Genomic DNA, 12615 nt, shown 5'->3' with positions numbered 1-12615 from the left:
TTTATCTAATCAGAAGGGATTATTTTCGACTCAGTGGATTTAATGACATGGATATAATAATTAGTGGACCATGAGTATTTGAGTTAATATGAGCAAAGAAGGGGAAACATTTTGATAATGGCAACCTCATAGGCAAAAATGCAAGAGAGGGTAGTCATATAAGGAAGATAGAAAAGTAGCTAACATTTTAGCTTGACAAAAAATATTATGTAAGAGAGGATGCTACTTGAAAGAGAAGGGGAGGTGTTCTTCTATGTGTTATGGTTATAAAGGTTAGGAAATGATTTTTTTAAAAAAACCATAACTAAAAGAAAAAATGTTGCATGATGTCATGTGGATTTGAAGAGGTTATGACCAAGAAGAGGGCGCCCTCATCCTAGGGGGAACATCGTAGTGGGAGATGAAGAGAGGGAGAAGGGGAAAAGGCTAAGTGGAAGAGGAAGAGGAAAGGAAAAGAAAATCCAAAGGCCAATTGGAGAAGAGGAAGGGGAGGAGTTGTTGAGATATCGAGCTCCACTCGTGATATGCCAGGGTGACCGTTGTGCATTTATGTCACCGACGTGTCAGTTGCAAATGCGGTTGGTACATCGCCCATGAATAATAGCTAGATGACAGCTATCCTTATCTACTCTAGTTCGTGGCTCAGTTAGTATGCCACCTTAGTTAGTTGTCTTTGGTTTGAGACCCATATATAGGGTTCTTCTATTTCTTTGTATAAGAGTTCTTTTGGCTTACACAACTAAGAAGAGGAAAACTGTTTTCAGCCTCCACCCTTGTGTGTATTTCCCCATTGTGCAAGCAAGAAAGCTACAAGTGAGACTCCTTCCTTTTCTCCCACAATCTTGACATGGTATCAGAGCCTTGTTCGCGGTAAGGAGCTGAAGAAAGCAAGCCAAGTTCGCGGTGTTCTAGTAAGAGGAGCAGTGTTGCTTTCATTTTCTATTTTGGGAGCAGATCTCTGCAGGTAGCACAGCCGGAAATTGCAAGAGTGCATCGTCTCAAGTTGAGACGCCCTTCGTGGTGAAGTAAGAGGGCAGTATATGCTGCGGGATAGGGCTTTAGCCCTTGGCGACCTTGTTTTTTTGATTTGAGGCCATTTCGGGGCCTGTTTTGGAGGCGGAAGTTTTCTGCACACACTCAGGAAAAGGCCCAGTTTTATGCTGTGTGACCACTCTTCTACAGGTCGGTGAAAAGTTGCTATAGAAATTACATCGTATGCCTGTGCGCAGAGACATTGGGAGTTACAGAATCATCCTTGTTGCTTGTTGATGCAAAATCGTCACTAGGAAGTGACTGTGTGGTTAAAGACCACTTTTGTCAGTTTTGCAGATTTGCCCTTGTGAGGCTGAAGCTGTGTTCTCTACAGTGACAGAATTTTTTGCAGTATTCTGTAATGGCGTCTGATTCTCTTTCACAGATTGTAACTGAAAAGCTTGACAAGAACAACTTCCAAGCATGGAAGTTTAGAATGACGAATTTCCTTATGGGAAAAGGATATTGGGAATTTGTTGCAGGAAATGAAGAAGAACCAGTTCTTCCTGATGTTCCCAATCAACAGCAAATGCAGGCATTCAAAGCATGGCATGAGAGATCCAGGAAAGTTATGTACTGGCTGTCTATTAGTATTTCAGACTCTATGATTGTGCATATTCAAGATGCAAGTACGCCAAAGGAGACATGGGATACTTTGTCAAAAATGTATAGCACAAATACGAAACCCAAGAAAATGTAGCTCAAGCAAGAGTTGCATAATGTGCAAAGAGAAAGTATGAGCATCAATGACTACCACATGAAGGTGAAGAAGATTGCAGATGCACTTGCTTCCATTGGGTCGCCAGTGGAAGATGATGATTTAGTTTCTGTAACCTTGAATGGTCTAGGAAAGGATTATGCATAGTTTTGGACATCCATTTCAGTTCGTGAAAGATTTTCTAATTTTGAGGAGTTGATTGCTCTTCTAATTTTTGAGGAGTAGAGAAATGGTGGTGCATCTTCTTCAGGAGGAACTTCAAAAGAAACTGTCTTCTACTCAAATGCTGGAAGAGGTAGAGGCAGAGATAGAGGAGGCCGATTTGGAGGCCGTGGTAGAAATCAGAATATGCAGCAAACTTAAGAAAACCAGTCCTATGGAGGAGGACGTGGTAACTCTAGAGGTAGGGGGAGCCAAAGAGGTCAAAATACAAATAGCAATGTTGAATGCTACTACTATGGTAAAATGGGTCATATGGCTAAAGACTGCTATAAAAAGCAGAATGACATCATGAATGGGAAATTGCAACAAGGGAATTATGCATCTTCTAGTAGATAGGGTGATGACAGAAATGAGCATTTGTTTATGGTGCAGCACATGAATAATTCTGTGACAAGTGCAGAAGAAAGCAACGATGTGTGGTATATTGACTCAGGTGCATCAAACCACATGACAGGTCATGCAGAATGGATGGAGGATGCAAGAAAAATGGAAAAACCAAGATTTGTGGAGAGTGGTGATGATACTGCACATCCTATTGTGCAGATTGGAAAAATTCCTTTGTCCATGCAGAATAGGAAAAAGAAATACCTGTCCGATGTATTTCATGTCCCGAATATCACCAAGAATCTGGTTTCTGCTGGTCAAATGGTTGAGCAGGGCTTGTAGGTCAGATTTAATCCTCATGGATGCTTTGTTGAGGATATGAAAAATAAAGGTCGCTTGATAGCAAAAGGAAAGAAGAAGGGTAGAATGTTTACGTTGGATGCAGACATGTCTGAATTGAGTGCAGCAATGTTTGCATATGGGACCGGTGTAGTTATAGATATTGATATCTGGCATAAACGCATTGGTCATGTTAATGTACAACGACTTAAATCAATGCAGGCCCAAAATATTGTTGCAGGATTGCCTAAATTCAAAATTGCAGAAATGCATAAGGTATGTGAAGCCTGTCAGTTTGGAAAACAAGCAAGGAAACCCTTTCCTAGACATGTTCAAGAGAGTAAGAAGCCATTGGAATTAATCCACTCTGATTTGTGGACTACTAAAGCTACATCTCTTGGAGGCTGTCATTATTTTGTCACTTTTATTGATGACTATAGCAGAAAAGTTTGGGTGTATTTTATGAAAAAGAAAAGTGAAGTTTTTGGGCATTTCAAAACTCTTAAAGCTATGGTTGAAAAAGAAACAGGCCTGCAAATAAAATGCCGAAGGTCAGATGGGGGGGGAGAGTACCTCTCAAATGAGTTTGCAAGGTTCCTGCAGGAGCATGGCATAAAGCAGCAATATTCATGCAGTCATACCCCACAACAAAATGGAATTGCAGAAAGGAAAAACAGGCATATTGGAGAGGTATCTCATGCCATGCTCAACGAAAAAGACTTGCCAGATTTTTACTGGGCTGAAGTAGTTGCTACAGCAGTCTACATAATGAACAAGACTCCCACTGCAGTAATACATGGGATGACTCCAGAGGAGAGGTATACTGGTAGGAAACCAGATATTTCTCATTTGAAAATTTTTGGTTGCATTGCCTATGTACATGTGCCAAATGAGTTGAGATCCAAGTTGGATCCAAAAGCTAAGAAGTGCATCTTTATTGGTTACTCTCTGCAGCAAAAAGGGTATAGATGATATAACCCTTCTACTCGTAAGTTTACAGTGAGAAGAGATGTTGTTTTTGATGAGATGAGTAGCTGGTATAAACCAGTAAATGTGATTGATGATGTAGATGCACAAAATGGTAATGCTGCACAGAATTCACAGCAGCAGTCACAAAATATTAGTGGACCTGGAGCGTCCTCTAGCAGTGGTTCACATTCTTCGCCATGGACAGGCAGATTGAGATCAGGAGAATCTTCTCAAAGAAATGCAGATAGTGATATGCAGGTATCACGAAAAGGAAAAGAGAAGGTTGATCAGCCCATGTTTGATATGAATGCTGGTCACTCTTATGTGGATGGTAAATCCAGTGGCTCAGAACAGAGCATTGATGATGAGTTGGGTATTCCTTCTATTGTTACACCTGGAGTAAGGAAGACCAGGGATGTTTTGAGAGCACCTGGGAGTGAACCTATTTTGCGCAGGTCTACGAGAGCTAGGTATCCTGTGGATAGGCTGAAATATGATGGATTTACAGCCATTCACTATGCATATATGGTCAAAGTGATACATGAACCAGAACCCACTTCTTTTGAGCAAGCCATGGGAAAAGAAAAATGGGAGAAAGCCATGGATGAAGAAATGGATGCCTTGGAAGCAAATGCTACATGGGAGTTAGTACATTTGCCTAAAGGTAAGAATGCAATTGGCTATAAGTGGGTTTATAAGGTGAAGCACAATGCAGATGGTTCTGTGAATAGATACAAGGCAAGATTAGTAGTCAAAGGGTATGCACAAACATATGGCATTGATTATGAAGAAACATTCAGTCCGGTTGCAAGGATGGAAACCGTAAGAGCAGTCATTGCTATGGCTACATCAAAGAAATGGTCTTTACATCAGATGGATGTAAAGAATGCCTTCTTGCATGGTGATTTGCAAGAAGAGGTATATATGGAGCAGCCACCAGGTTATGTGCATGTTGTTCATCCTGAGTTTGTTTGCAGGTTGAAGAAAGCATTGTATGGCTTGAAGCAAGCACCTAGAGCATGGTCTGACAAGATAGGACAGTATCTTGTCACTATTGGCTTTCAGATTTCCAAGGCAGATTTCTCACTTTATGTGAGAAAAACAGAGAAAGGTATTATGCTACTTGTCATTTATGTTGATGATTTGATTATGACTGGTGATAGTGATGAAGATATCCTTCATGTGAAAATGCTATTGAAGCAAAAGCTTAAGATGAAGGATTTGGGGGAGCTGCGTTATTTCTTGGGCATTGAGGTGATTAGATCACCAAGTGGGATACAGCTCTTGCAGAGGCAGTATGGATTGGACATGCTGTCCAAATATGGGATGACAGGCTATAAGCCTATTTCAGTTCCTTTGGAGCAGAATGTGAAGCTGAGCACAGATGCAGGTGAGCTTCTGGAAGACCCTACTATGTACAGACACATAGTAGGAAGTTTGATTTATATGACTATTACCAGGCCAGATTTGAGCTATGCTGTTGGATTGGTAAGTCAGTTTATGTAGGCTCCAAGGAAACCGCATTTGGATGCGGCTAGACGCATACTTAGGTATATGAAGTCCACATTGCAGTATGGACTATTTTATGAGACTGGGGTTCAGATACAGCTGCATGGATACACTGATGCTGATTGGGCTGGTAGTATTTCTGATAGACGATCTACCAATGGATATGTGTTCTCTTTTGGGAGTGCTGCAGTCACTTGGAGCAGCAAGAAACAGCCTACAGTTGCCTTGTCGAGCACAGAGGCCGAGTACAGGGGTACAGCAATGGCTGCATGTGAGGTAGCTTGGTTTCATAAGCTACTTTATGATATGCATCAGCCTACAGATGGGCCAGTTGTCATTTATTGTGACAACGTGAGCAGTATACACTTGGCAAATAACCCAGTCTATCATGCTAGAACAAAGCACATTGAGGTGCATTATCACTATGTGCGGGAGGGTTTTACTAGGTCTTATTGATCTAGTTTATGTCAGCACAACGGCATTGGGCGCAGAGAAGCTGCACAAGTTCAGAGACCTGCTTGGTGTGCAGGAATTGGGATTGAGCTTGAGGGGGAGTGTTGAGATATCGAGCTCCACTCATGATATGCCAGGGTGACCGTTGTGCATTTATGTCACCGACGTGTCTGTTGCAGATGCGGTTGGTACACCGCCCATGAATAATAGCTAGATGACAACTATCCTTATCTACTCTAGTTTGTGGCTCAGTTAGTATGCCACCTTAGTTAGTTGTCTTTGGTTTGAGACCCATATATAGGGTTCTTCTATTTCTTTGTATAAGAGTTCTTTTGGCTTACACAACTAAGAAGAGGAAAACTGTTTTCAGCCTCCACCCTTGTGTGTATTCCCCCATTGTGCAAGCAAGAAAGCTACAAGTGAGACTCCTTCCTTCTCTCCCACAATCTTGACAGGAGTTAGTGGAAGTTGAAGAGTCATGAGAAAGAGAGGAGTTGGAGAGGAGGGGGTACCATCCTATAAAGAGGGGAAGAGAGCAAACTAAGTAGGAGGAGGGTGCCATCATCAAGAAGTGGATGCTATCATCCTGAAGGAAGCGCTATCAATTTAAGCCATCCAAGCAAGAGGATTTGAAGAAACAATTGAAGTTGGAGATGGCAAGAAGAGAGAATTGAAGCCAATGCTTATCCCATAGCTATTGCCATGTCTTCTCCTTCTATCTCCATTTTGGAGCTTTTCTCTTCTTTTCTCTCTTAGTCATCTACATAAAACCATGGAGATTAAGCTTGTAAGCTTGGACTTAATAAAAGATTAAGTCTTAAAAGAGTTACAATTGGCTATTTCTATGGCAACAATGCAATTGGCCAATTGATCTCTTGGGAGAGGGAAAATGATGAGCTCACCGTTGAGAACGATTGAATAGACTCTCCCTGGCTAGATTGCAAAGGACACGGCTCCCAAAGATGCAATTACGATTCTCGTATTTCATGTAAGTACCTTAACTCGTTTAACATTAAAAATAATAATTTTGTGTAAATATTTCTTTGGTTTTGAAATTTTATAAAATTTCTTTGAACCTTAATTTCAAGTTTGGATAGTTTTTAGAATTTATATAGGTCTAATTTTTATTTTAAAAATCAAAAAATTGTTAAAAATGGTTTAAATGGCTTAAAATGGTATAGATAATTTTTTATAAAATATTTGGTTGAACAATTATCAGATGTGATATTTTCTTGAGGAAGTATGTTCTACTTAAAGTATTTTGAAATTTTTTTAAAAATTTTAGAAAATGTTTATTATATCTTAAAAATCAAAAATAGTTATTTTAGATGAACATTACATTATTTTTTGATAAAAATCATGTTTTTAATTCAACCAAAAATTAAGATCTTCGATAAAAAACCTAAGAATATAGTTTTGACTATTTTATGAAAAGTTCTTGGGGTTAGAGAAAAAGTTCTTGGGGTTAGAGAAAAAGAAAATTTATTCGATGTTATTTGTTTGAATATTATTAATATAAAATATGATGTGTTTAACTCTATGCAAATTAAAAGTGTTGACAAAGTATTAAGTTATACAAACATTGGAAAAGGGAAAATTTTTAAAATAAAATTAGAGTTTATGGGTTTAAGGAATGTTAGTTGATTTGATAATAAAAGGAATTAGATAGAACTGTAGGATTTATGCTTTGAAGTTAATTCTCGAAGGGATTAAAATCCCAGGGTTAGTATTTAAGTGTTTAGTATAGAACTAGAGATGAAGAGCAAGATTAAGAAAACTTACTAAGTTTTCGATATTAGATTAGTTGGACTACTACAAACGAGTGTTGTAAAGATTGAGGAAGGCTAGGATAAATCATAGAAATTAGTTATCCATATCATCTATTCAATGCAACAACTCCGAGGAGTTGGCTTGACAACCTGGTTAAAAGTGGCTTGGTCTTTGGCCGGTCACAAAGAAGTGCGAAGCTTTCTAGGGCTAACACATTGGTATAGAGTCTTCATAAAAGACTATGCCTAGATCACTGCACCTCTCACTGACCTTCTCAATGAGCAGGTCTTCATTCTATGGATGCCCAATGAATAATCCAGCTTTGAAAATCTTACATATAGTTTGGTAAACTCCTCTATTTTAAGGCTACCTAACCTAAGCAAGGAGTTCGAAGTCATAACTGACACAAGCTCTCTTACATTGGGTTGTGTGCTTATGCAAGAAGGACATCAAGTAGACTATGCTTTAAGAAAATCAAAGATCCATGAAAGAAAATATGCCACACATGATCTAGAATTACTTGTTGTAATTCATGCCTTCAAATTATGAAGACGTTATCTACTTGGTAACAATTTTTCTTTAGTCATTGATCATAAAAGCTTGAAGTGGATTTTTACTCAACCAGACCTCAATATGAGACAACGCTGATGGATTGAGATCTTGCAAGAATTTGACTTTGAGATCAAATATAGACTAGGCAAATAAAATGCGATTGTGGATACCCTAGGCCATAAATCGTTTCTTAATACTCTAGTCCTAGAGAAACCCTCTAGGGTAGAAAGTCTTGCTACAATAATTTCAATGCCTAGTAACCCTATCATAGAAATGGCCAAAGAAGAAGCAGTGAAGGATCCAAGCTATTAAAGAATGTTAAGAGAAAATCCCATTAAGGATTCAAGTCCAAAACTCAAGTCTAAGTATCAATATTTTTCCATAAGTGAGGGAGCTTACCTATTTCAAGACAAGACTGTATTCCTGCAAGCCAAAAACTCAAGAAGAAAATCCTCTTGGAAGCTCACTATTCTCCATTTTTAGGTAATCCTGAATATGCTAAGACTCTTAATACAGCTAGAAGAAGATTCTATTGGGAAAGACTCAAGGGTGATGCACTCAAGTATGTTATCGAATGCCTAAACTACTAGTAGAAAATTAAGACCGAACGTGTCAAGTTGCCAGGAAAGATCCAGCCACTTGACATCCCTAAAATGAAATGGAAATATATCAACATATTCTTCATAATTGGATTACCCCCGGTACAAAGAGGATATAACTCCATAATGGTAGTCATTGATATGCTAACAAAAAATACAAACCTTATTATTGTAAAAACCAATTACAAGGCTTCCGATATTACCATACTTTTCATTAAGAAAATTTTCAGATTACATGGATTACCCCAAGGAATAATTAGAGATCATGATTCCCTCTTTACATCAAAATTTTAGAAGAGTGTGCTCGAAGCTCCAAGGACCTAGCTCAGCTTGAGTACTGCTTATCATCCCCAAACTGATAGTCAGATAGAATGGGTCAATCAAGTTATTGAAGACATACTTAGAGCTTATTGCAACAAGGAGCCCAAGTGGTGGATCCAACACCTATACTTACTTAGAGCTTATTGCAACAAGGAGCCCAAGTGGTGGATCCAACACCTATACTTACTTGAATTCACCTACAATGCATCATACCATCAAAGTATTCAAATGTCTCCTTTTCACGCATTGTATGGGCAAGGTTGTCTTACACCACTATTTTTTTTAAATCCTACCCTACATGTAGAAGCATCTAAGAAACATATACTGGAAGAAATGGGTCAGCAGTAAAGCCTTTAAGGCAAGATATTCAAGCTGCCAAGGCTCAACAGAAGGCATATGCCAACCAACAGAGATAAGAACACATTTTCAAAGAAGGTGATATGGATTCTATTCGAGTTCACCCAAAGAAAAGTTCCTTATCTCTCAGAGAATTCAAGAAGCTAAGTTTGGGGTATTGTGGACCATATAAGGTGCTAAAGTCTCTAGGACCCAATGCTTACAAGTTGCAGACAACTTGAAAGTGCATAATGTATTTCATGTCACTCTATTGAAAGCCAATGTTCCCAACCCTAACCATGTAAATGACCAATAAATTGGGATGCCAAGTCAAGGGGTCCTCGAACTTCAACAAGAAAAGATACTTTGGCATGCGAGAGAAGACTCTAAGAAATAAAACCCTTAGGGAGTATTTCATTCATTGGAAAGACTACCCTGAAGAGGATGCCACTTGGGTTGACGAAAAATCACTATGTAACCAATATCCCCAATATGTAACCAATATCCCCAGTTTTATTCGAGATGGGGACATCTCAATTCCTCTCTAAGGGGAAGAAGATGTGATATTTTGACTTTTATTTTTTACTTTCTCAACTTCTTGTAATTAGGATTTGAGAGTTTAGGCCATTAGAAAGAGGAGTCTCGTCGGGACCTAAAATGGTCCTCACACTAGCTCTAAGCACTAGTCGGGGGCCTCTCTATACTCAAAGAACACAACCCCTCGGCCTCGTGGCCAGGGAGTGTCTAAGGGATACACTTCCCTAACTTCTATCATAAATTTTGCGTTTGTTTTAGATTGTAGTCCAATAGTTAAGCCTTTCCCATACTCCTTAGAGGGAGTCCCTACACATATATCAGTGTAAAAACACCTCGTAAGTACAAAAAAAAGGAGGCAGCCCTCAGCTGAATGTCATGGCCCCACTACAGCTCTCCTACACCTCGGGAATTGGCTCCTTGATGCGTCGCTAATACAAATAACACGAATGTCACAAACTCCACTCTTGTTTTAATCCGTTCTAGGAGATAAGATATTTTCTCACTTAGCAATTCCCTAAGGAACCCGATGATCTAAACATACAGCTTAAGTGTCTCACAACTCAGCATAGGTCATATGTATAAGAAAACAATTACAATGCATCTAGGAATCACACCATATGATATGCACAATGAAACAGTGAATGACCATAGTACTCAAACATTTTACGATTTAAAAAACAACTTTGTATAGTGCAAATACATTTATTTCAGTGATTTCAGCCTACACGTAATGCTGTGTTGCTAAGGGTTAGCATCGAGCATCCTCGTGCTGCTAGACCCTCTTAAACTTAAATTATAAACATCCTATATGGTTGCACAAGCAAATAGATCAGAATTTCAAATATTATCATCAACTAATCAATAGAAAAACCCCTCTTTTGTAGGGCTTGCTTGTAGTGGGACTGCCCTCTTTGCAGCACAGTACTTTAGTCAAGATATAGCATTGGTCTCCTTTGCTGCCACACATGAGTTACTAGTTGTCAACTAGAAAAGCTTGCATGATAGACTTCTTTAGATTTGCAGACACTTGACCAAACTTCATGCTCTTGAATCACCTAAGGCTTCTCATTAATTTGATGTGCAAGTTGTGCCTAAGTAAGCTTCTTGTCTAGAAAAGCATGCATGATACAATTCTTTAGATTTGCAAACACTCTCTCATGGGAGAAAACTTCAGTTTCTTTATCAAGCTTTTTTTTGGTATTTAGGCTTGGAGTGCTGGATGATGCCTTGTTTAAGACAACATTATACTTCTTGATTGTTTCCATAGAGCCACCAATAAAGTCAAAGAGTATGTGATTGAGGCTGAAGCTTGTCTTTCCAAACATCATCTTCATCAACATTACCATGTGCTAAGATTTCATTTAGTTCTGCAATAAGTTGTTGCACCTCTGAAATGAAATCAATCAGACCCTCATGAATAAGAATAACACCATAATATTTTTTCCATGCTCTGCCTGTTTGACAATGACATCAATTAACCAAGGCTAGGAATAGGATTTGCGCTACAAAAAGCACCAGGAGTAGAATGTTTGGGGCCCGAACTTGATCAGCCTCAATCATTCAGCAATACTTATTTCTCATCTTCTTCTTTTGTTGATGATGACGATCCCCATTTCGGGATTCCCCTTCACCACCATCATTCATCAGCTCAAACAATAGAATTGGGCGCTCTCCCCTTTATCTAGCAAAACAATCTCTAGCACTGATGCCTTCTTCAATTGACCTCATTTTTAGTGAGAGATTTCAACCATGAAGTTGGTGAAGCATCCGAATGTTGTCCAACTTTTCACCATGATGGCAAGCAAGACAAATATATATTTTGTGATGGAGTACATTACTGATGAAGAGCTTTAAAAAAAAAAACCAACATGGAAAGCTCAAAGAAGATGAAGCTAGACAATACTTCCAATAGCTCATCAATGCAGTGGACTATTGTCATAGCAGGGGAGTTTATCGCAGAGATCTCAAGCTTGAGAATCTTCTTTTGGATTCCAATGGGAACTTGAAAATTTTTTGTTTCAATCTGAGTGCCTTTCCACAATAGTTTAGGGAAGATGGCTTTCTACACAAGACTTGTGGCACTCCAAATTATGTTGCCCCTGAGGTTATTTTCGATCAAGGTTATGATGGTGCAAAGGCTAATTCGTGGTCATGTGGGGCCATATTGTTTGTGTTGATGACTAGCTACCTACCTTTCGATGATAAAAATATGTTAAACATTGTTGAATGCCTTTGAGGCCTCAATTTGTAAGGACTGTTTGAGAAGAAACCAAAGCCCAAGCAAGAAACTCGATTCACTTCAAAACATTCAGCTCCTAAGAGCATAAAAAAGATGGAGGAGACTACAAAGCCTCTTGGATTCAATGTTCAGATACGTGATTATAAGATGAAACTATAGGGAGCAGAGACACTCATGAAAGGACATCTATTGACTGCAACTGAGCTATTAGAAAAAGATTCAAGATAGAAGCTACACAGCCCAAGCCGTAGAATTGGTAATAAATTTGACAAAATGGCTTGCTGCGAAGAAATCACATTAGATAATCTACAAGTTGGAAGTAAACCATTGTATGTTGATGTAGCACAATGTAAAGATGAGAGGCAAGCAAGGTTGCAGGCTCAGTTTGTTCAGGTGCGATCTAGGACAGGTGCTCCTCCCCCGATTACTGCCAATCCTTGGCAAGGTGAAAATGACCAGATGACTACTTAGAATAAAGCTCAAGGTCCTTGGGAAGCCCTAGTAGAAGCCATATGATTAATGGATGTGGGAGAGAAAAGATCTAGGGTGGTTTTCCTCCATGGAAGCTTGACAGGAACTTGAGAATGAAGAGAGATGAGCGGTAGATTTTTCCTAGGAAACATGCTCAAAATTTTCCAAAAAATAGACTCCATCAAAGGCGGTAGTTGCAATTAGTTCGATTTTAAGTAGCAAGT

The 12615-nt window shown here is 39.0% G+C and overlaps 1 pseudogene; it reads left to right on the top strand.

Annotated features, from left to right (window-relative positions):
- Positions 1 to 11430: 11430 nt before the first annotated feature.
- On the top strand, positions 11431 to 11917 carry LOC148022048 (CBL-interacting serine/threonine-protein kinase 23 pseudogene; annotated as a pseudogene).
- The last annotated feature ends 698 nt before the right edge of the window (positions 11918 to 12615 follow it).

This window comes from Lygodium microphyllum, chromosome 17 (genome assembly GCF_053477565.2).
Source record: "Lygodium microphyllum isolate KBCC chromosome 17, Lygodium_microphyllum_v1.1.10, whole genome shotgun sequence".
In the NCBI taxonomy this organism is placed as follows: domain Eukaryota; kingdom Viridiplantae; phylum Streptophyta; class Polypodiopsida; order Schizaeales; family Lygodiaceae; genus Lygodium; species Lygodium microphyllum.
Note: the sequence above shows the minus strand (reverse complement) of the source record. Positions and strands in the feature narration are given on the sequence as shown.